This window comes from Crocodylus siamensis, chromosome 1 (genome assembly GCF_052110815.1).
Source record: "Crocodylus siamensis isolate JL-2025a chromosome 1, ASM5211081v1, whole genome shotgun sequence".
In the NCBI taxonomy this organism is placed as follows: Eukaryota; Metazoa; Chordata; order Crocodylia; family Crocodylidae; genus Crocodylus; species Crocodylus siamensis.
This window is the reverse complement of record NC_143395.1, coordinates 371108985-371131652: the sequence shown is the minus strand read 5'-3', so window position 1 is coordinate 371131652 and position 22668 is coordinate 371108985. Positions and strand designations below refer to the sequence as shown.

Sequence of the window (22668 nt, the reverse complement as noted above, 5' to 3'; positions counted from 1 at the left end):
TTTTCATGGTTATGTTATGTTTAGTAGTATGGTATAACTCAATAAGCATAAGGAGTTTAATTTTTAAAATGCATGTATTTATTATGAACTTCAATTCTGTTCTGGAAACCAAATACTGTTTAGTTTTTATGTGGACTTTGGACAGGCTGAAGCCTATGTGGACTTAGGCTTCAGCCTGTTCAAAGCCTCAGGAAATGTGAAGCTCTCTCTATTGTTTCAAGTATAAGACTATACATGTGGGAACGTGCAAATGTAAATTAGCTTCAACACATGATTATCATGATGTGATAATTAAAACTGATCTTTATTTTCTTTTTATACTTTTTCAACAACCTAAAAAAGACAAAGGTTCAGAATGGCACTGATGTGCTTTTACCAAGCGTGATAACAGGTCATATTTAATTCACAAATTAAAATTTTTGCCAGATTCAAACCTGGTTCTTGTTATACATGACATCTGTGTTTTGAACACTGTCTCATCTTGTTCATTGATACCTTTTAGATTTCATTAACAAGTAAAGGAGAGGGCAGCAATGTGAGTTTTTTCAATTAAGTTTTACTGCAGTGTTGTAAGCATGTGAGTAAAGATTTCCAGCATATTTGTTTCTTAGATAAAACAGCTGCATTGAACCTCTACCCTAGCAGAGCTGAAATCTGACCCCCCAATCCTGTTAATATTCTCATAATATATAAATGCAGTGATAAAGGTAAGCACATGCAGAAGTAGCTTGCTAGAGTGGCCTTGTTCTATATTCTGAGAACTGATATAATCTACAATAGGCAAAAATAAATCACTTCAGTCACTCTTCTGGAGTGAAATACTTATGTTAAAATCATATTAGTCTTTTCTGAGTGAATTGTTCTTTTCAGAAATGAAACATTTCTATTCAGTACATAAAATGAATCCAATAGATATGTCTGTCTATTGAATTACTTTCCTTCAAACTGTTGGCGTATTCTTTACAGTGGAGCAAAGAAATATTTTTCTTTTTCTTTATGAGATGTTTGGGTTTTCACAGCACAGCTTACCTCAGAATGACTTAATGGTTGTTAATAAGAATAAATGTGGGTTATTTGGTAAGCCTGCTGATTCAGGGAATCAGAATTATGGATATTGTCTTCATTGACCCAAAGAGAATTTCTGCTTCTAAACAGCTCAGTAATATCATTTCAGTTGTGACAAATGCTATAGTACGTCTTTCTTTCTTTGAGGCTCAGTCTTTCTTCACTGATCAATACCCATTACATTCCATTCTTCCATAAATCTCTGCTCTTGAAACAGCAAACTGTTAAAGAAAACAGAATCTCCAGAGACATTAGATCATACAACCTAATATCCCCAAAGTACACTAAAAAGTAGTGAATTGCATGTTACAAGTAGAAATGTAATTACAAGCCTTTTATTTAGTTTTTAGCAATACCATAATATTGGATCATTCATCCTCTTCTGCATATGCAAATAAGTTTCTATATCCATCTGTGGACTACAAAATCTCAAAAGGTACCTGGAAGCAGGAAGAGGAAGTGATAAGCAACCCCGCAGAGTTCTGCTGCTGTGATTTTGGGCTGCAAATCCCAGAGACCTCAGGGACAGCAGAAAGAAGAAGTAAACATACAGCCCATGCTGGCTGTGCACCAAAGAGCTGTGCTTTAGCATCCCCTGACTTCTGGCCCAAGTCACTGCAGGCATGTGGCTGCATTTCCTCAATCAAAGGTAAATGTCTGTTCACTTCTGTTTCAGTTTAATCTCTGCAGTTTAGACTAACCTGCAACAACTGAATCCATTCAGCCTTGGGTTTTTTGACTGCCTGTACTTAGCCCCCAAGCCTAAGATTTCATCCTGGTTCTGCCATGAATTCTTATCATAATCCTGGTCCAATATTTGCAAAATGTTGTTAAAAAGGAGTTAAAGACAGCTTGCTTAGGTGCCTTCTTATGTCTTTAGGTAATTAACTTTAGACACCCATAGTTCTAATGTACAAGTGAGGAAGCTGAGACCAATGTGAATAATAGTGACAGATTGACCAGCCAGCTTGTGCCCAGCTCAGGAAACCTATGGTTAAGGGATAAGCCTCAATGTTGGAAAGCAAAGAGTTAATGATCAGCAATCTAAACAGCTAGATTCTAATAGCTTCCTAGGAAACTGACTGACAACATATTAAAAAGAAGAGGCAGTTGGCATAGTTAGGGGCTAGTTACTTGAAGCCACAAACAGTTGGCTTTGGTTTCATCTGCATACTGTCTGAGGAAAAAGGGGCTACCTTTTGCCTCAACCCTGAGTAAGGCCTAAAAGAGAAGGTTATTGCTGTGTGTCGGGGGGGAAAGAGTTCTGTTGCGACTTGACTTGGAACTACTAGATTGAAAGACTCCCATGTGCTTCTTCACCTCTTGTAAAAAAGTCCCCGAGTTCTCTGCCTGAAAAATGTATAGATGTCTAATATTACAGTCCTTAATGTCAAGCAAACTCAGTTTAGTGAGAGGTGAAAAAAAACAAAACAAAAAAGTCACACACTATACCATGGTTCTTATTCATTGCTGTGTGGAAGAAAATGTTAATCCACCAGCCTTGATTAAAACTGCTTAGGAAAAAAAATCTAATAAACTAAAGAAATCTGACTGTTCAACTACTGTCTGCTTCATAAAAGTCTAATTTTAAATCAGCATCCAGCTGTGTCTAATTTAAAAAACAAAACAAAACACAACACTTCCCAATAATGCCACTAGTGCTTTTCTACATGTTTAATCTACATAATGTTCATGTTGCCAGTCTTTCAAAGGCCTCACATCTTTAGGGGAAAATCTACAGATACAGATGCCAAATTGGTATGAAAATGCACATATGCTAAAATGTCAAGGCAAGGGTAATAATCAAGCATATGAACAAGGTATGGCGGGAACTAAAAGTATGGCTCAAAGAAAGTGGGGATTACAATCCAAACTCCAGTCTGACTTTCTTGGTGGTTTCTAGGTTTGGTTTTCTTTTTCGGTGATAAAAGGTACAACTCCAGTAAGAGCCTTGAATTCTTTGAGAAGGATGCCAATAGAATTCTACAGAAATGTAGTCAAATCAGTTATAAGCACCCTTTAAAATCTTACAGAAGTCAATGTTTTACAGACTTTAGAATTATTCCATGGGACTCTATAAATGGTTGTATAATCCTCTATTGTGGAAAAAAGATCCAAACATCTACAGTTGCTATTCAGCTCTACACTTCCATGAGAGGGAATGAAAACACCCTGAAACTTTCAGGATTGGTTAACTTGTGCAGGAGCCAGAAAAACCCATCAAAAGTTAAAAAGGTACAACTAATTACATGAGACTGAAGGTAAGTATAAGGGGTGCGTTCAGATGAGTGCATACATGCATCTTGCCTCACCTCAAACCCCTTTGAGGCAGGGCAACAGGCACCTGCGGGAAAGAAAAAGTGTTCCCCGCACTGCAAGTTTGCAGAGGCCAACCCTGCAGCCACACCCATTGGCAGCTGGCTCAGAGGGGCAGATGCCTCTACTGGCTGTGCAGTACCCATCTGGGTCAGGCAGGTGCGCAGCAGGTCACAGCCAGGCATCAGCCCCCACTGCCAGACTGCTGCGGGGGGTAGAGGGTGCAGGCAACTGTCAGGGCTGCTTCAGCAGTCCAGCTGGCACAAGGGGTAGTATCTCCAATTACCAATTGGATCAGCACCAGAAACTCCTGAGAGCTAGTAGCTCTGAGCTACTTGCCAGTGTGGTTTTTTTACCCTGCTGAGGCCAAGACAGGGCAGCTTTTTATACTGCTGGGGACAGCACAGGTGCTAGCCCTGGGCTTTAGCTCCCCCTGGCTGCAGATCTGGCAGGAGCCAGGCTGGGTTATTTTGCCCCAAATGGCACAATTTCCTCCACTTCAAAGTGCATGTCTGAGCACATACGCTGAAGCAAAAAGTCCTGGCTCAAATTTGCACCACTTCTGTTTCAGCTGCTGCAAGCGCACATAGTTGTATGTGTGGATGTGCCCAAGGAGTCTAACTAAATTTGGTGCACTTTCTCTCATTTTAAAACCAACCAAAAACTTGTTATTTAAGGTGAAAATAGATATTACCTAGTGTCCCATTTGTGCCACCATGATATTTATTATAGCAGCACAAGTGCTGAGCAAATAGACATCAATACCATTTGTTGCACCACATGAAAGGAAATTCAGTGGCACAACAGAGGTAGTAATAAAATCTGCTGCTTCATTGTGGCAGACATCTATTACCTTTGTGATGCTTTCCCTGCTTGGGGTGGGTGTCTGGCCGGGTGGGGAAATTTGGGAGATCACATCGCCCCCTCTCCTGCACCATCAACACAGGGCAAGGGTGTGTATTGCCCAGTGAAGTGGATCAACGGTCCGATGTCTGCTTCTAACCTTAGGGCCTTGTTACACCTCATGCTTTGAGCTGCACAAATGTCAATCAGTGTTAGTGTTAGCCTGGAGTAGGAGTAGTCGCCCCCTTAGTTTAGAAAACTTCTCTGACTGTCTGCCACCTGCACAGCTGTGACTTGCCACTAAAGGCCTGCTAAACAGGGCAGGGGTGCGAGAGATCCTGGGATACTAGAGGGCTTTGACTTGAGTGGCACATTTGTGGGGAGTGACCACACCTTAAATCAAATAGCGACTGGGTAGTGCAGATCAGAGAAAAAAATCCCATCCTGGAGTGGTGTAACTTTGAGCTGCATGAGTGCTTAAAGCCACTTTTAAGTGTTAATATACAGACAGTCCAGGGTTTAAGGAGTTCCAGGGGTCACCCAAAAATTACCATGTAATAAGCAGGGATCCTGGTTCTCTGATAAAAAAAATCCCCAATTTTCAAATTACAAAAAGTAGCCCAAAACCCACATTTTTCTGTGATTAAAATGAAACATAGTTTTATATTTATATACACACACACTTATTATATGCTAAAATGTCAAGGCAAGGGTAATAATCAAGCATATGAACAAATTATGGAGGGAACCAATAAATAAATAAATAAGTGGCATTGCATTTTACATTTAATCATGAAAAAAAGTGGATTTTGGGTTACTTTTTTTTCTTTTTTTAATTGGAGAAAACCAGAATTCCTGGTAATAAAGTCCTTAGATAAACTTAGCTCTGTAATGGCAGATATGTTTATTGTCTTTTTTCTTGACAGATTCATACAATTACTATTCTCCACTGGATTTCTCCCTGTTCCTGTTTCCAATCTGCAGGAAACTTTAAAAAAAGTGGCACAATTGTTAATGGTCAAAGCATCTCTTTGTCATCAAATAGATAAGCAGAGAATGACAGTGGAGTGGAGCATGTTTTAAAATATAAATGTGTAATACACACTGCATAAATTAGAATAAAGTGTTGCAGCACTTGCTTGTAGACACCTGAGGTTTTTCTTTGGACAATCCAAGTAACATTTTCAGCACAACTGGGGACTTCATTACACCGTGAGGTTCCCTCCCAAAAGTGTGTGTGTGGTTTCTAAATTCCCTAGCCGCTCTCTGGGTGTGGTATAAGAGGCAAGGAGGACCTCATTTTACACAGCTAACATGCTTCTCCTTATCCAGGAAGGTACAAAACCCACAAAGTTATCAGAAGGGAAGTATGACAACAAGTCAACCTGCACCCGTCTCCAAGGGAGCAGGAGAGCACACAAGCCTCCATGGCTCACCAGAAGCATCCGGGAATGTCTCCTTGCTAAAAAAGAGGCTTACACCCAATGGAAAGAAGGGGTCATCACCAGGGAGGACTATCCTGCAGTTGCTCAGGGATGTAGGGGGGTAGTTAGGAAGGCCAAGGCAGAGATGGAACTGGGACTAGCTTCCCAGATTAAGGACAATAAGAAGTCCTTTTTAAAATACATAGGGGGTAAAAAGAAGGTCCCCGGTAATGTGGGGCCCATGCAGGACGCGTTGGGAAATTTGGTCATCACACCAGAAGACAAAGCTAACATGTTTAATGATTTGTTTGCCTCCGTCTTCCTAAGTAGGGACCAGAACAGCCACCTCCCTGCTGGGACCCCCTCGGGCCCCTGGGGAGGCACACCTGGGCCATGGGTTAGCGAGGATTTAGTTAGGGAGCTTCTAGAGGAGTTGGATGTATTCAAGTCAGCCAGTCCGGATGATCTCCACCCTAGAGTTCTAAAGGAACTGGTCGAGGTCATTGCAAGTCCCCCGGCACGGCTTTACAAGCACTCGTGGTGCTCTGGTGAAGTACCGGAGGACTGGAAGAGGGCCAACGTGGTTCCCATCTTCAAAAAAGGCAGGAAGGAGGACCCGGGAAACTATAGGCCGGTTAGTCTTACCTCGATCCTAGGCAAGCTGTTTGAAAAAATTATGCTGGCACACATCCAGGAGAGGCCAGCAGGGGACTGCATGCTTAGGGGCAACCAACATGGGTTCATCAGTGGCAGGTCCTGTCAGACCAACCTGGTGGCCTTTTACGATCAGATCACCAGATCATTAGATGCAGGGGTAGCAGTGGATATAGTCTTCCTGGACTTCCGGAAGGCTTTTGACACTGTCTCTCACCCCGTTCTCTTTAAGAAACTGGGGGGCTGTGGTGTAGACACCCACACAGTCAAATGGGTCGCCAACTGGCTGGAGGGCCGTACCCAGAGGGTGGTAGTGGATGGGTCCTTCTCAGCCTGGAAGGACATGGGCAGTGGGGTCCCCCAGGGCTCGGTTCTCGGGCCCGCACTGTTCAACATCTTCATCAGTGATTTGGATGAGGGGGTAAAAAGCACCCTGTTCAAATTTGCTGATGACACTAAGATGTAGGGGGACGTGGGCACACTGGAAGGGTGCAACAGGCTACAATCAGACATTGATAGATTACAAGGGTGGGCAGATGAGAAAAGGAAGGGTTTCAACACAGACAAGTGCAAGGTGATGCACCTCGGGAGGAACAACCGGCACCATACCTACAGGTTAGGGAACTCCCCTCTTGTCAGCACGGAGGCGGAAAAGGATCTTGGGGTCATCACTGACTCCAAGATGAACATGGGCCGGCAGTGTGGGGAGGCAGTTAGGAAGGCCAACTGCACCTTGTCATGCATCCACAGATGCATCTCGAGCAGGTCCAAAGAGGTGATCCTCCCCCTCTATGCGGCACTGGTCAGGCCGCAGCTGGAGTATTGTGTCCAGTTCTGGGTGCCACACTTCAAAAGGGATGTCGACAGCATGGACAGGGTCCAGAGGAGGGCCACTCGTATGATAAGGGGACAACAGGGCAGGCTCTATGAGGAGAGGCTACGGGACCTGAACCTGTTCAGCCTCCAAAAGAGAAGGCTGAGGGGGGATCTTGTGGCCTGTTATAAACTAGTCAGGGGGGATCAGCAGGCATTGGGGGAGTCACTGTTCCCCCAACCACCGCCAGGAGTGACCAGGAATAACAGTCACAAGCTGGCAGAGGGTAGGTTTAGGTTAGATATCAGGAGGCGCTACTTCACAGTCAGGGCGGCTAGGGTCTGGAACCAGCTTCCAAGAGAAGTGGTGCAGGCTCCTACCCTGGGGGTATTTAAGAGGAGGTAATCTTTCCTGCCATGGCAGGGGGTTGGACTAGATGATCTGCTCAGGTCCCTTCCGACCCTAGAAACTATGAAACTATGAAACTTGCTGGCCAATGAGATACAGAAAACCCAAGGAAAGCTCTTCTTCCCTTGCAGGGTCAATATATTCTATTTGTAGTTAAACCAAACATCATTTCTGCTCAAATGAGGAGGAAAGAGGGTGTTTGCAAATGACAATGTATGCCATTGTAAGTGCTACAGGATTAAGAGAGAAGCAGTGGTGTTCCACATGTAATTAAGCATGCATGCGTGTGTATGCATTAACGAGAACTTTCAAAGGTGTCCTTCCCCCAACTACATGTTGCCTTGATCTGCAATTGCCTTTGTTCTCAGAGAAACTAACCTGTAATAGCTAAGAAATCGTCAGTGCAGTGTTCAGAGAGGATACTGCAACAAGCACAGGGAAACTTGGGTAGGTCTGTTGCTGGTTAATTAACTGCTGCAGCTAAGCAGCATTTCAATGCAATGTGAGTAAAAGCTTTGGCCCTCATGACACTGTTTGATATTATCAGACAACTGAAGTAGACATAAGGGATTTATAAATTAACTGAACTCTATTTTTAGTGGTGATTATAGAAGACTAAATGGAAACCCTGAATGATGGAATTTAGACACTAACAAAAAAAAAAGATACAAAAGAACAAAGTGAATGCACTACTATCTGAGGGGAGAGAGACTGAGTTTTAACCCGACCGAGTATATTAAAAAATCATAGCTTAGGGGCTGAAAGTCTGCAGGGGGGAAAACTGACAGGAGAGATCTATCAAGAATCATAGCACCACCTTTATAGGCATCTTAGAAATGGGAGTATTGGTAAAATAATTAGCCTTCTGGAAACAGCAGGGAAAAAAGTGCTTTTCAGTGGGTACAGTGTAAAGAAACAAAGGCAGAATCTTCTCTTTGGAATGTGATTACAGTTCCTATACAATGACAAATCTAATAAAATTATTATAGATGATGGGAAAACTGAATAACCCAGGATAGTGTATTAATTGCTGAAGCTAATGTATCTTTGAATCATTAATAGTAAATGAATGAACATGGGCATTATGAGGATGTAAGAAGATGGGACTAAATGGCCAATCTACATCAAATTGAGTATTTCATCTTGTTCTTTTGCCTGAATTTTCCCTCCACCTGTGAGCTATGATGGCAGCTGTACAAATTCACCAGCTTATCTACAGAACTCTGATTACTAAGTACTTCTTAGACAAGTGTAGAAAGGGGAGATCTTATGCCAAAAAGATCAAATCCAAAGTTAATTTAAGGAGACAAAGCTTCACTGAAGCAGGACCCTAGAAATTATGAGTTGTGTGGCCTGTACATGAAAATACAGAGAAAAACCCCTAACTGCTAAATATTCATAAGAATTTGAAATAGTCTTAACTCTTAAACTCATAACCATGTAAATTACCTTACAGGCACATAGGCGGAAGCTACTCAAATATTGCAAAGAAATCTGTGCAAGTTAATTTGGGTTCCAAGTAATTTTCTGTTTTGATTACGTTCCTTCCATTTAGTTATTTTCTATTGCAAATATTTATATAGCCCATTTTTAATGCAGTCCCCCATAACTGGCAGACAGAAGAGAAATGACTTGTCAGACAAATACCTGAAATTACACCTGAAAAAAGTATTCATTTGAACACTCATCTGAACTTCAGTCACCTGGGTAATCATTCTGGATATCCAACCAGTGAGTAGAGACAGGTCAGTGTTGCAATTTGATCTTGCTGGGTTCATACACACGTGCACTTTATTGTGGAGCACACTAATAATCTCAGCAGTAAAGTGTCACAATCTACATGTGCGCTGGTACTAGGGGACAGTAGATCAGCTCCATCATAAGATAGTATGGTTCAGGACAGTACTATCTTACAGCAGAGTACTTATGTGCAATCAAACATGCGTACACTGACAGGGGCTGGCTGGGACACGAGGGTGCTTAAGTGTGGGGGCTGCCTGCTGACTAGCCCCATACTCTGCCGCCTGGAGCTGAACCCCTGAGCCTGCTGCCAACCCAGGGCTGCTCTACCCTGTCTCTAAATGCTGCAGTCCCAGGTGCACGTGTAAAACACAGCTCTTGGAAATAGCTGACTCCAGCATGAACTGGGCCAGAGTTTATTTATTTCATTGCATTAATTACTCATGTAGCTGCACCCATCATTTATGGTTTTGCTGTTTGCTATGAATTGTTCACACTGTAGCCTGATGATTATTCATCCAGACTGGCTGTTGAATAGTTATAGTCCTATAAATCAGGATCAGTTCATAGGTACACAGTAAGAAGAGGGTTAACTTTGCAATGCTGCTCCCAGCATGGTGAACCTGAGAACAGAGAATTTGTTTTCTGAGACAGACTTAGAAGTTACCCTTCAGTGCCACTGAAGTAAACCAACAACATTGCTCAGTGACATTTTCCAGAACTGTCACCTACAATACAGGTTAAGGAGAGCTATAGCTGTTGAACACCCTGAAAGCAAAGTTTGCATGTATATATGTTAAAATCACTTTGCGTGGAGTGGATATTCTTATTTTGTTTACATGGCCAGCAGAGGGCAGTACGTTTCTATATTTTAAACTAGTTTCACTGAACCATATTCTGAATGCCAGATCCCATGCCCTTCAAAAACAGTAGCATAAGAAAATTAATTTAGCAAAATAAGCTGAACAATACTATGTACTGTTTTGTGTTGTCTCTCTGAAACTGAGGGCACTACTTACACATCATTTCTAAACTGGAGCATGATGTACTCTAAAATTCTCTCCTATGGACAGATTCTATCATGAGCTGGGATTCTGGTTCTCTCCAATTAAAAAAAGTTTGTTTGTTTTTTAAACCAAAAATTGGGTAACCCAAAATACACATTTTCTGTGATTAAAAAGAAGCATCACTATATATACACATCTCTATATAAGTGGTGTTTCATTTAAAAATCACAGAAGAGTGTGGATTTGGGGTTACTTTTTTTAAAGTGAAAAATTGGGGACTTAAAAAAACAAAAACAAACCCAAATCCACATTCTTCTGTGATTTTTTTTTTTAAATCAGAGAAAAAAAAACCAGGATCCCTGTTCACAAGATTATTGTAAGCAAGCCTAATAGGTGTACTGCATATTGTACAACTTCTGTCTGTGTCCTAAATGGATAGATAGAGAATGCAAGAAATAGTCATGGCAGAGGGTAGTTGAGCAGGTGCATAGTGCTGCCAGTTCCTGAAAGTAGGTATTTACCAGTCTTGGTACCTTTCACAGCTATCAAAACATCACTAGGCAATCTATCCATTATTAATTGTTGTAAACTTATACAACAACGACTTTATCCAAATGCTTTATTGGTAGATCTAGGAAAGATTGGTAGATCTAGCAGTAAAATCATATAGTTGGCAGCACTGTGGGTAGAAGGCATAATTCACAGCTCCCAAACCCATAAATTCATAGAACTTGAGAAAAGGATCTTTCACCCCGGGAAAGCTAGCACCTTCCTGGAACTTGTCACCATTCCGCTGGGCAGGATACCTTTCTCTTAGGTACAGGCAATTCCAAGAAGCAGCATTAGCAGCAGCCAGAAACTCCCTGCTGCTAGGAGAGATGTCTCCCCCTTTTCTTGCCACTGCTATACATTGAGTGGCCAAAAAAAATACATGTTTTTGGAGACCAAAAAGACGGTGACATCTCCATTCTCCACACAGCAGCAAACCTCTGCCAGTAGTGTTTCTCTCTCCTTCCCACTGCCAGAGCTGGAGCTGGAGTTTGGAGGGGGGGGCACCTTTATTCTGGTGCCCCCTCCCCTCTTAAGTAGCACTGTTTCCTCCCTTAGGTTCTGGTCTATGCAAGTCCTGTGCCCCATTTCCCACCTGTCATTACATTAGGTGGCATGCATAACTACTGGTTTCTAGTTCTTTATATTCCATTACTCTCACTTGTGGCATTATTTTAAACTTGCATTGCCATTGTATTTAGGAGTCCTAGACATATACCAGGACCCCATAATGCTATGCATTGCACAAAGGAAAAGCAAGAAATGCCCTGCCCCAAGAGCTTACAATCCAAATAAAAGGCAAAGAGACAACAGCAGGATACATATAGATAGAAGAATACCAGGCATTATCAAGCATCACGGTAGAGTGACTGGAGTAGACCGTTGGCCTAACTGAATGTTTGTATGCATGTCAAAAGGAAGTATAAAAGTTATTTGAAGGAGAACATAGTGGTTTTGCAGACATTCATGAGGAGCTCTAGCAAATGTGAAACTGGAATCTCAGAATTTTCGTTGATTGGGGAAAGTAATCATTGACTCTGTCCAAGGACTTTTTCACCTGTTCATTTGTTTTGCTCCTCCTGCATCTCACAGGAACATGAATAATAGTTGGAATTTAGTCAGGACACCAAGTCCCATAGTGTTCCCCACCTATTAAGCATTTAAGTTAAGTGAACTTAGGTGATTCTATTCCACCTAAAGTCCTGGAAAAATCCATCTGCTTTTGTAATAAACATTTATCTTCCCCTTAATACTGTCACAAGAAAACAAGAAGGAAGAGGAGGAAGACCTATTATGAACTTAAACTACATTGCCGAATATTGTGCATGGTTTTCTTGCATTTTTTCTTATGTGGTATGTGTAGTCTCTGCGGGTAGGTAGCATCAAGCTGTATTTAGGCTTATCATCCTTAAATTTATATCAAATACCACAAAGCATATAAACATATTTCATATATGCTATAGTAAAGCCAGGATTACATAACATAATAATGATGTTAGTGTTCTTTCTAAATAATGAGATTTACACTTGAGAGAAGTAATTAATAAGAATTGGCATTCAACATGGGTATTTAATGGCCAATCAAGTAGACCCTTGCAGGTATGATCCAGGGCCCATGAGCCAGACCCAGGCAATAACCAATTTACATTTTAAAAGGAGAGACCTGTAGAGACCATAACACTTGACTATTCGGGCTATTAAAAGAAGGACATTATTCAAAATTAGAGAAGTATGCAAGAGATTGTAGCCGTAGGATACATCTGAAATAATGTAAATACTCCTGAAGGGACAACTGGAACAGGAAAGACTTGTGGTCCAGTAAATAGATACAAATTGGGGGGTGGGGAGAAGGGGGAAGGAAGTTATGCATAGGACGGGGTCCCTGTAATGGGATGGGGTCCCTAAGGATGGCCATAATCTCCTAAAGCCTCTTGACCATGCCAATTTGGCCCAATGGGCACCCTCAGTTCTCGCCCACCATGTCTTGATGAAAATATAATACAGGGAGGCTGCCTTCACGTTTGGTCAGACACAGTCCTGATGGACTTCCCTGAACCCCATGGGTCTCCAGACCCCTTGTGGATCCTGGTTCAAAGGAAATGTTTCAGGACACACCAGCCTTATGGGCTATATGCACGGCTCCAAACCGCCCCTTTACCACACCCCAAGTCTTGCAGATGGTATTCACACAACGACCTTCTGAGGCCTTGGTTTTACTCAGCCTTGGGGTGTCACTGGGCTCTCTCCAGCCCTGTCTGTCTTTGCGCCAACACTGGCTCCAGGGTTGCCATGCACCAGATACCATGCCCTCTCTGGTGCAGGGGTCCCCGCACTGCAGTGGGCCCCCAATGAGGCCTCCTCCTTCCCCAAATAGCCTCACTCAAGCCACCGGTAGTTATGAAACAACAAACAAAACATAAGCCACTGGGCTATAACATAACACATAAATTCCCATTGTGTTCCACCCCTTTAAAAGAATCAAACTTTGCCCCTAGCATTCCCTAGAAGCTAGACTCACTCTCAGGCCTCTTCCCCTAGCTCCTTCTAGGAGGGCATATTCCCACTTAGCTTCTTGCAGTGAACTACCCTCCCTAATTCCAGCCTCGGGACTTATAAGAGCCCAGGGCCCTGCCCTTTCCGGTCAGCAGACAGGTCCAGGTGCAAGCTAATTTCCTCTCTAGCCTGTTGCTCTGATAACCTGCACCTGGGCTTCTGCCCGTCTCTTTGGGCTCTCCCCTGGTAGTTTCTGCTCTTCTAGGAGCAAACACTTTAGTGCCTGGCGACAGTCCCCAAGAATCCAAAGGATAATGTATGTAAATAACCAGATAAGAAACCATACTTAAGCCTTGCCATGGGAGCAAGTGGTTGTCTTTATTTTTCCCAGGCATAGGGGATCATTTTAGGCTTTCAACCAGTACGCTGAGTATTCTGGCTGGCAGGAGAAGCTGCAGGAAGTCCTGACAGAAAGGTAAGAGCGCTACATGTTTTCTAACGTATTGAACTGAGATGTGAAAGCTGAATTCTTAGAGCTTAGATCTTAAGGTGCAGGGATAAAGTAAAATCATTGTTCTGGTATTTTCATTTGTTTGTATATATCTATATTTCTGTCCTGTATCTCAACATATCATTACTGATTTCTTGTATTTGCTCTTGTTTTTATAATACATCCTTTTGTTATCTTTTATAATTTACTATTGTCAGTGGTAAGTGTGATTTTGGAGCATTTGACCATACAAAATGACCTTTTCTAAGGAAGGAGGGGTCTATCATTCCAGGTGCGTGACCAGGCAAGGATGTGTTTTTTCTAACTGGCAAAACCTAGGTGGGTAAAGCTGAGGCACCATAAGTCATGGAGGTGACCTGTGGGACATCTCCGTCTGTTCACACAGTGGTGAGACAGCAGATGGCAGTGAGAGGATTGGTCCTGAAGAACTGTCCTGAGGGTGTGAGAACACCCCAGGAGTGTGTTCTGACTGAAAGGTGCATCTGACTAAAGCTGGGGGTCATGGTGTATCATAGGAACCAACCAATTTTTGCATTAATTGTTTTTCAGGGACCTGAACAGGGTGGAAGAGAATTACACTTAGGTTTCTATATCCACCTATGTACCTAATAGGCAGAATAGGATCTATCCTTAGGTGTAACATGGGATTTTTAAGGGCACAGACAGATGGGCATGGCTGCTTTAGAAGTGCTTGATTGCACAATAATCTGAACCTTCATTAACATCTGTCAGCATGTGCTGGGAGCAGAGTTGGGTTGATACAACCCAGCCTCACCACCAGTGCTGTCTTCAGAATGGGAGGGGAAGGAGTTCTGTCTGGAGTTTGCCCAGCCTGTGCTGGAGGGTGGGGAGGCTGGATTGGGGCCAGGGTGGGGGGGCTCCAATCTACCCTCCACCAACCCTCCAGCACAGGCTGGACAAACCTCAGACTGAGCTCGCTCCCCTCCCTTTCCCTCCACCATTCTGAAGACAGCACCAGAGCTGGGAGGGAGGTGGGGGGCAGGACTAGGGGTGAGTGGCTGCAGAAAGGCAGGCACTCCAAACTGAAGCTCAATTCCCCAAACCCAGTAGCAAATGTCTGTTGGGTTGGGGGGAATGTTGTAATTCATGGCACTTCCTGCAAAGTGCCATAAGTTTCATCGGGGAGCTCTACATCTGTCAGTGCCTTAAATTACCACTATAGTGTTGCCGTACAGTCTGAGAGCAGATATTTCCTTAACAAATATTAAAGCACTAGTTTGTTACTAGCTTACAGTAGACTGTCACTACCAAACAGTGACTTAGACTTCTAGAAACCCTGCTATCAAACTTGACCAGGCTTAATCCTAGGTTACTAATAAGACTTTGGTGTGATCTTGGACTATCTTAGAGCTCAGTGGGTGTGTCTTCATGTGCATTTACACTGGCTTAAATTTACTGCACAGTAAGTGGGAATAGGCCAGTGCCTCTGTGTGCAAGCGTTAAAGCGCATTCACACTGTGTGTGGTCTTCCACACACACAGTGTTACTGTGCAGTAAGGCATCTACACGTGCATTGCTGAACAATAACTAATCGGACATAAGTTTGATACCTGCATGATGTGCACCCATATTGCACAGTAGTTTCAGTTACTGCACGGTAAGTGTGCACATGTAGACACGCCCAGTGAAAACACAGCATAGCATTGCTTGGTCGCACAGGTAAGACCGTAAAAGATATCCTGTGACTGAAGGGTTAATTTCCTGGGTGTAAGCATTAGGTCCTTCCTGTCTTGTTTATCCCTATTCTGGCAACTGGATTATCATGGTAGACACTATAGAAAGCACTCTAACAAACTATAAGGATTGCATGTACAATCCCACAGCAACAGATCTGTTCAGGTCCAAGACGTTTATTTGTATGAAGTATTCTGTAGAGCGCATAAAAGATTCTGAGCAGAAGCGTAAAGAAGTGAAGTTTGCACTAGTGACCCTTTCTTATCTAGGGATAATTGTGCCATTATCTCTATCCATGAGGTATACACTTCCTTGTATCAAAGAAACAGAACCCTCTTTTTATTTAACTTGGAAGGGTGCAATATTTAGTAATCTCATGCCTGTGAAGAATTAATTAGCAACTCCTAGGATATAGTCAGCTTATGAACTATGTATTTGGAGTTCAAGCTCTTCAAAAAGAGCCAACAGAAAAGTAAAGCTTAAATTGTCATTCATCAAAAAGATAATGATGTTTTAGGACAGCTGTGTCATTTGATCACTAGCCCTTGTATTAGTGTCTTTAAGTACTACTTTGGCCAAGTGTCAGGGTTAGCAAACAATGTGTAATTTAAATCTTCCAAGTAGATTGGACAGGAATGCACACCAACTAATCAGTTCTATGGAGAAATAAGAAGACAAAATCTTGGCTCAGAATCAGATTTCACCCACGTATCACTAACACTGACTTTGTTCTGTAGATGAGGAATATTTACATATAGTGTATCCTACACTAGAGTTTTTACAGGTTATCAAGCTGCTAGATCAGAATGTTTAATTTCTTTGGATTGAATGCATTTTTCTGCAATTCAGCATTTGGTTTTCAAAACATAACCAATGATTTCAAACTTATCTCAATTTTGTGATAACTTGCAGTGAACATCTCGTTTCTGGGAGAATACATGGAAGAAGGTGGGATTTAGCAGTAGAATATTTATAGAAAAAAAACCTTGTAAATGACCTTACTTGTATTTGAAAGCATGTCATAATTTCTATCCTAGGTTAATATATCTCCTCATTCTTGGATTTAAATAACACGCTTTCACAAACATCAAAGGTTTCTATAGCTATGTAAGATATGCCACCTCAGATATCTGTGAATATAGACATTTGGAGCCTAGATACCTACCACATATATTCATGTGCAGAATTGGGCTGTTTCATACCTACTTGTATGAACCAATGCAGGATAACAGCTAACCCTATGGACCATTCCAACCTTATCACAAGAGTCCAGTGATGACAGAGTAAGAACTCTGAGAGGTGATAATTTGAATGCCTATTTCCTACTTGGTCCAAAATTCTGCTATGAATCCAGAAAAGTAAGAATATGACGAAGAGATAAATTGCAAACCTTGCAGAGCTAGGCCTTCTGATATCCTAAAACTGTTACTGTTCATTAATATATTGGGCTGTGCCCAATATATCATTCACCGTTCCTGCCATTTAGGACATATCTATATCATGTCCTTGGAACTCCAGAGAGTGTTCCTGAGAAGCAGGCCCTGTGTTCCTACTCCTGCTCCTGCTCCACACACACCAAACCCAGAAGTGAGGTGGTGAAGCTAGAGATCTCTTCCCCAGAGTAGAGATTGCCCTCTCCAGCCTGCATGAGAATGGCAGTAGGGGGCACCCTCATATTGCGGGTTTGGGGCATGTAGAGTGCAAATGCAGGAGGCAGGATGTGTTTCTTGATAGTACTCTCAGGAGCACCATGAAAAGCGCTATGGACACCCCTTAGGGAAATTTTTTATGATAACTGACTAGGACAAAAAAAATATATTCTTAAAAAGTGGTTGGATCTGTTGTTTTAGATCAAATCCTGCTAGACATGTTAACTAATCCATTATTAAATAAATCCATTGTGTCCAGTAGGACTCTATCTACAATGAATAGCATTTGGCCCTTTGCCTACAAGCAGTTTTAATTAAAAGCTTGCTTTAAGCTTCAGTGACTTCTTATGGAAGTTTTCAGGAACTTGTTCCATTAGGAAACCTTATTTATATAACACGTTCTATAATTAAAAATATCTAATAGGGATATGTTTGTGAAAGCAGCATGTATGTTACTAAGGATTCATCTGTTTTTCCAGTTTATGCCTCACCTAAAGTCAACTGAGAATTGATTACTGTAGAGATGAATGTCATAAATTGTAACCTTGATTTCATGAAGAACGATCCATGGCTGATGTATCTAATCATAAGAAAAACCCTGGCTTCATGACAATTAGCTTACTAGTAAAACTGAAATAAACACTATTAGATTTGAAGCCACACCAGTGCTGGAAGACTGATCTTAACCCCCCATGCCCCACTTTTTGCAAAGAGACAACAGTTCTATAAATCAAAATGGTTGTGTAGCAGGGTCCCACTCCAGGTGTGGCCGTGATGCCCCTGGAGCCCTTCTCAGCCCATATCAACTTCACTCTTTTTAGAAAATCTCCCTTGCCCCTTTCCTGCCACATCTTGATATATTTATCTTTTAGAAAAAGGGAGGCTGCTCCAGGGCTCCCCAAGACTGGTCTCACACCCATAAACATGGGTGTCCATGCTTATTACTTTACGGGCCAATCATGCAAGCTCCATTCTCCCCAGTAACCATGCCCATGCCTTACAGATCTTTCCAGTTGTCATTTAGATGGGCACCCTGTCTCATACCACTAGGCCACCTTAGGTCTTTACTCCCTTGTTGGGTCCCTGGCCTACCCAGCTTCTGCACTAATGCTCTGGGGTACCTCTAGCCCTGTTTCTGCCCCTCTTGGGCTCTTAGCTTCACCCCTCCCAGGCTGTGGGCCCCCCTGACCCTAAGATCTACCCCTCTCTGAGCTCTGGTATGTTTAGCCAGATTTCTGCCCCCCTCAGGCAATGCTGTGCTCCCTGGCCCCTGTCTGTGCCTCAAGTCTGACCCCTGGCAGGGCTCAAGATGGTCACGTGCCTCTCTGTCAGTAATGGGATCTCCAAGCCACTCCTTTCCAGTCCCAACCAGACTGCAGGTTTAAACTATAGACAAGTATAGGCTGTAACACAAACTGCCTCACTCTGGTCATATTGTGGGAAAAGCGGGGGGGCTGAAAACCGTTTGCTTTTACGAGAACTCAGGAAGCATCTACATGCAGCTTGTTTCCCACTCTGTTGTGCAAACATGCAAACCGCAGACTTGCAGTTGGAAAGTCCTTAGCTTCGCAACTATGCTAGTTTGAAATGCGATTGCGCTAATGGAATTTTCCCAATACCTTGTAATCAAGTATATAAGCAATGGAGAATAGGCACTTGGGGTCAGCTTTGATCTGAGTCTCATGACTCCAGGCCGACCTACTTGCAAGCAATAAAGGCTTTGTCTCTGTGGCTTGTGGTGTGACTCACTTCTGGGGACCAAATTGGAACTTAGCCTCCAGGAGCTCGAACGGCCCCTTGTGCAACAATTCTGGCGAGCCAGCCAGGAGAGCTCTTGGACCACCCCGGGGCTGGATGACAAGACCGCTGTACGTGCTCGTGGAGTGCGCACCAAGCCATAATTTGGGCTTGCCACGAGGCCAAAAGCGTGAGTCGGGGCACCTGGGAGGTTAAAGGCACTCCATTTCCATTTGAGTCACCCCAGCCGCGGACTCCGAGGACGAGGTACCTGGGCGTGTTTGGAGTGAGTATACTAATTCCCTGTCTCATTTTGTTAGTATTGTTATTTGTTGGTCCGTCAGGACGTTGGTCTGGGAGTTCTTTGGCCCAGAATTTGGAAAGAGACATAATGGGTACGGGTCGCTCCCGAGTTGAAAACTCCAGCACCCCGTTGGGTTGTATTTTGCGCAATTTTGATAAATTTGTCAAATATGGAGATTATGGAATAAAAATGACTAAGGGTGAAATTTCAAAGTTCTGCCAATTAGAATGGCCTACCTTCCGGGTAGGCTAGCCAGGAATGAGATCCTTTGATGTTGACCAGGTCACAAGGGTACATAATGTAGTAGTTCATGACTGACATTGGGACCAGTTCCCTTACATTGACTGTTGGTTGGGCATGGCCCAGGACCAACCATCTTGGATCAGGAAATGTGCAACAAGTATAACTGTCAGCATATTCTTTTGCATTGTGTCAAGCTGCTGTCTCCTCACCTGTTGTGTACAGTGGTGTTTGCAGGCAGACTGTCACAGTTTGGATTTTCAGGCAGACTGTCATAATTTGGATTTGCTTCTGCTTTTTCTGGCTTGCATGCTTAGGGTGTGTTCAGATGTGCAGGCATGTGGGCTTTGTGGTGTCACAAACTGCACTCATTGCATGTTAAACCATGCTTGGCACTGCTAATTTGCAGTGTAGGATTTTCTGGTAGCACATATAAACCCCAGGAAAAAAAAAGCATGCAAAATAGCATGTGCTGGGACAAACTTGGAGATGGGGGGAGCAGGCAGCATACGGCGGGTTGCTCCCCCATCTCTGCACCCTTACTCCAGTTTATTGAAAAGGTAGATATGTTCTGTACTTCAGACAGATTTATAGGGTGGTGGGGCAGTGGAAGGGGTGATCTTTTAAAAATGAAGTTATAGTAACCATTTCATTTGAAGCTGTAATGTTCCAGATATGCTTAGAATTGGTAATCTGTTTTGGAATAATGCATGCATTTAGTTTGGAGGTATCCTAAGAAGAAAAGAGAACTTTTTTCCTGAAGTTTTAGTTTTGGAATTTTCAATCCATCTGCATATGCCTGAGTGCCTTGATACCTTATTGACTGGTTTCAAGACTATTGGATTTACTTGGGTATTTAGGGGTTTTGTGTCACAGGGAGCGAGACGTGTCGAGGCAGATACATGTGCTTATTGTAAGGAAAAGGGACATTGGAAGCGAGAGTGCCCCCGGCTGAGGGAGAAGAGTGGGGAACACCCTAAGTCCCACCAAATGAGAGCTGAACTCTCCGGAGAGGAATCCAATTGATGGGGACTGGGATCCAAGGCCACCACTCTGCGGGCAGAGTCCCGCAAGGATCCCATGGTAAAAATAAGAGTTGGTGGCAAAAATTATGAGGCATTAGTAGATATTGGGGCCACATTTTCAATGCTCCCCAAAAAACCCCTGCTTGGAGGGGAAAGTGGAAAGTATGTAACCATAGAAGGAATTGAGGGTAAGCAGAGTAAGCTACCCATGTGCGAACCCCTCCTCACCAAAATTGGCGATAACCTGCTTGAGCATGCCTTTGTTTATTCCCCCGCTTGCCTGGTTGCCCTGTTGGGGCGAGATCTCCTTACTAAACTCCAAGCTGAGATTTTTTTTCCGAGGAGACCAGATGGTGGTCTAGCTGCCGGTGAAACAAGGATCCAACTACCAGATGGCACTTTTGGGGGGCGAAAGCTCGGCAGTGGGAATTGAAAGTTTAGAAAACGTACATCCACAGGTATGGGCCGATGGAACCCCCGCAAGGGCCAAGTTCGTGACGCCAGTAAGAGTGCGCCTCAAAGAAGGGGAGAGGCCCATTCGCGTAAAACAATATGCCCTCAATAGACAGACTAGGATGGGACTGAAGCCCTGGATAGAGAATTTTAAAGAATATGGCTGGCTGGTGGAGGGTTCATCTCCGTTTAATACCCCCATACTCGGGGTACCCAAAGCTGATGAGACCTCGTATCGGCTGATACAAGATCTACGGGCTATAAACCAAAAGGTCCTAGCAGATAACCCAGTAGTCCCAAATCCTCACACCATCTTAACCCAAATCTCGCCAGATGCAAAGATCTTCTCAGTCCTTGATTTGAAAGATGCCTTCTTTTCCATTCCTCTCCACGAGGATAGCCAAAGGCTCTTTGCTTTTGAATGGGAAGATCCGGACACTCACCATAAGTCTCAACTTATGTGGACGGTTTTGCCTCAAGGATCTGTATCTGTCCCACACATTTTTGGCATTTCTCTCTAAAAAAGACTTAGAGGAGTGGAAGCAAATACACCCTGACCAGCAAAACCCCCAACTCCGATGGGGGGAAGACAGTGGGCTCACTACCCGGGACAAGCCTGGCAAATTGACTTTGTTGAACTCCCCAAATCTGGACGACATCGATACCTCCTGGTGATGGTAGACCAATTAACAGGATGGATAGAAGCTTTCCCAACTCGGACAGCGACGGCATTAGTGGTGGCACGCACTTTGCTGAATGAAATCGTGCCCCGATACTCCCTTCTAGAATCCATAGAGTCCGATCAGGGGGCACACTTTGTTGGGAAAGTAACACAGGAGGTAGCTAAAGCTCTAGGAATTCAATGGAAGCTCCATACCCCCTGGAGACCTCGGAGTTCAGGCCAGGTGGAATGCATGAACAGAACCCTAAAAGCAATGCTGACAAAAATTTGTATAGAGACTCACTTAAAATGGCCTCAGGCACTCCCAGTAGCCTTAACTCGCATTCAAAATACGCCATGAAGGGGCATTAAATTATCCCCTTACGAGATAATGTTTGGAATGCCACCCCAAGTCCTGCCACCAGGGGTCTGGGAAGCGATTACCTTTGAATTAGATAATGCTGAACTTAGAGCACATGTTATTGCCTTGCAGTTTGTTTTAACCTCTCTCCACAGGTACACTGCCTCTTTTCAGCAGCTTCCCTTGAATGCCCCAGTCCATAGCTTCCAACCTGGAGACCAGGTGTTGGTACAACAGTGGAAGCGCGAGCCACTCTCGGAAAAGTGGGAAGGTCCCTATCAGGTGCTGTTGACCACTCACTCCGAGGTGAAACTTGAGAAACACGACCGCTGGATCCATCACACCAGAATTAAGCGATATTTGGAAAAGGAGGCGGACAGCAGCTCCCTGGGTGAGCCCACACCAGAAGCCGGGCCACCCTCGGAACAAGAAGCCGACACCTGGACCAGTGAGAAAGCAGGGGCCTCCCACTCCGACTTAAGTGATCATCTAAAACCTAGTAGTATGGCAAAACAGTTGCTTTGCTTGCTTTTTCTCTCATTCCTCCCAACTACCCCATTCCCCTTTCCTCAAGGAGTGTCAACCTCCTCATACCAGCTTGCTAACCGCACAGCTCATAGTCTAAACTTTTCTGCCTGTTGGCTTTGTGTATCCCAGCGAAGCTGAGGAACTGCTATCCCAGCCCCACCATCCCTGTGGGGTTCTCTACAGGCTAGTAA

The 22668-nt window shown here is 43.5% G+C and overlaps 1 long non-coding RNA gene across 2 annotated transcripts in view; it reads right to left on the bottom strand.

Moving 5' to 3' along the window:
• Positions 1–22668, bottom strand: part of LOC149875066 (uncharacterized) — a 170596-nt gene that overhangs the window by 7282 nt on the left and 140646 nt on the right. The gene's annotated exons all lie outside the window — the stretch shown is intronic.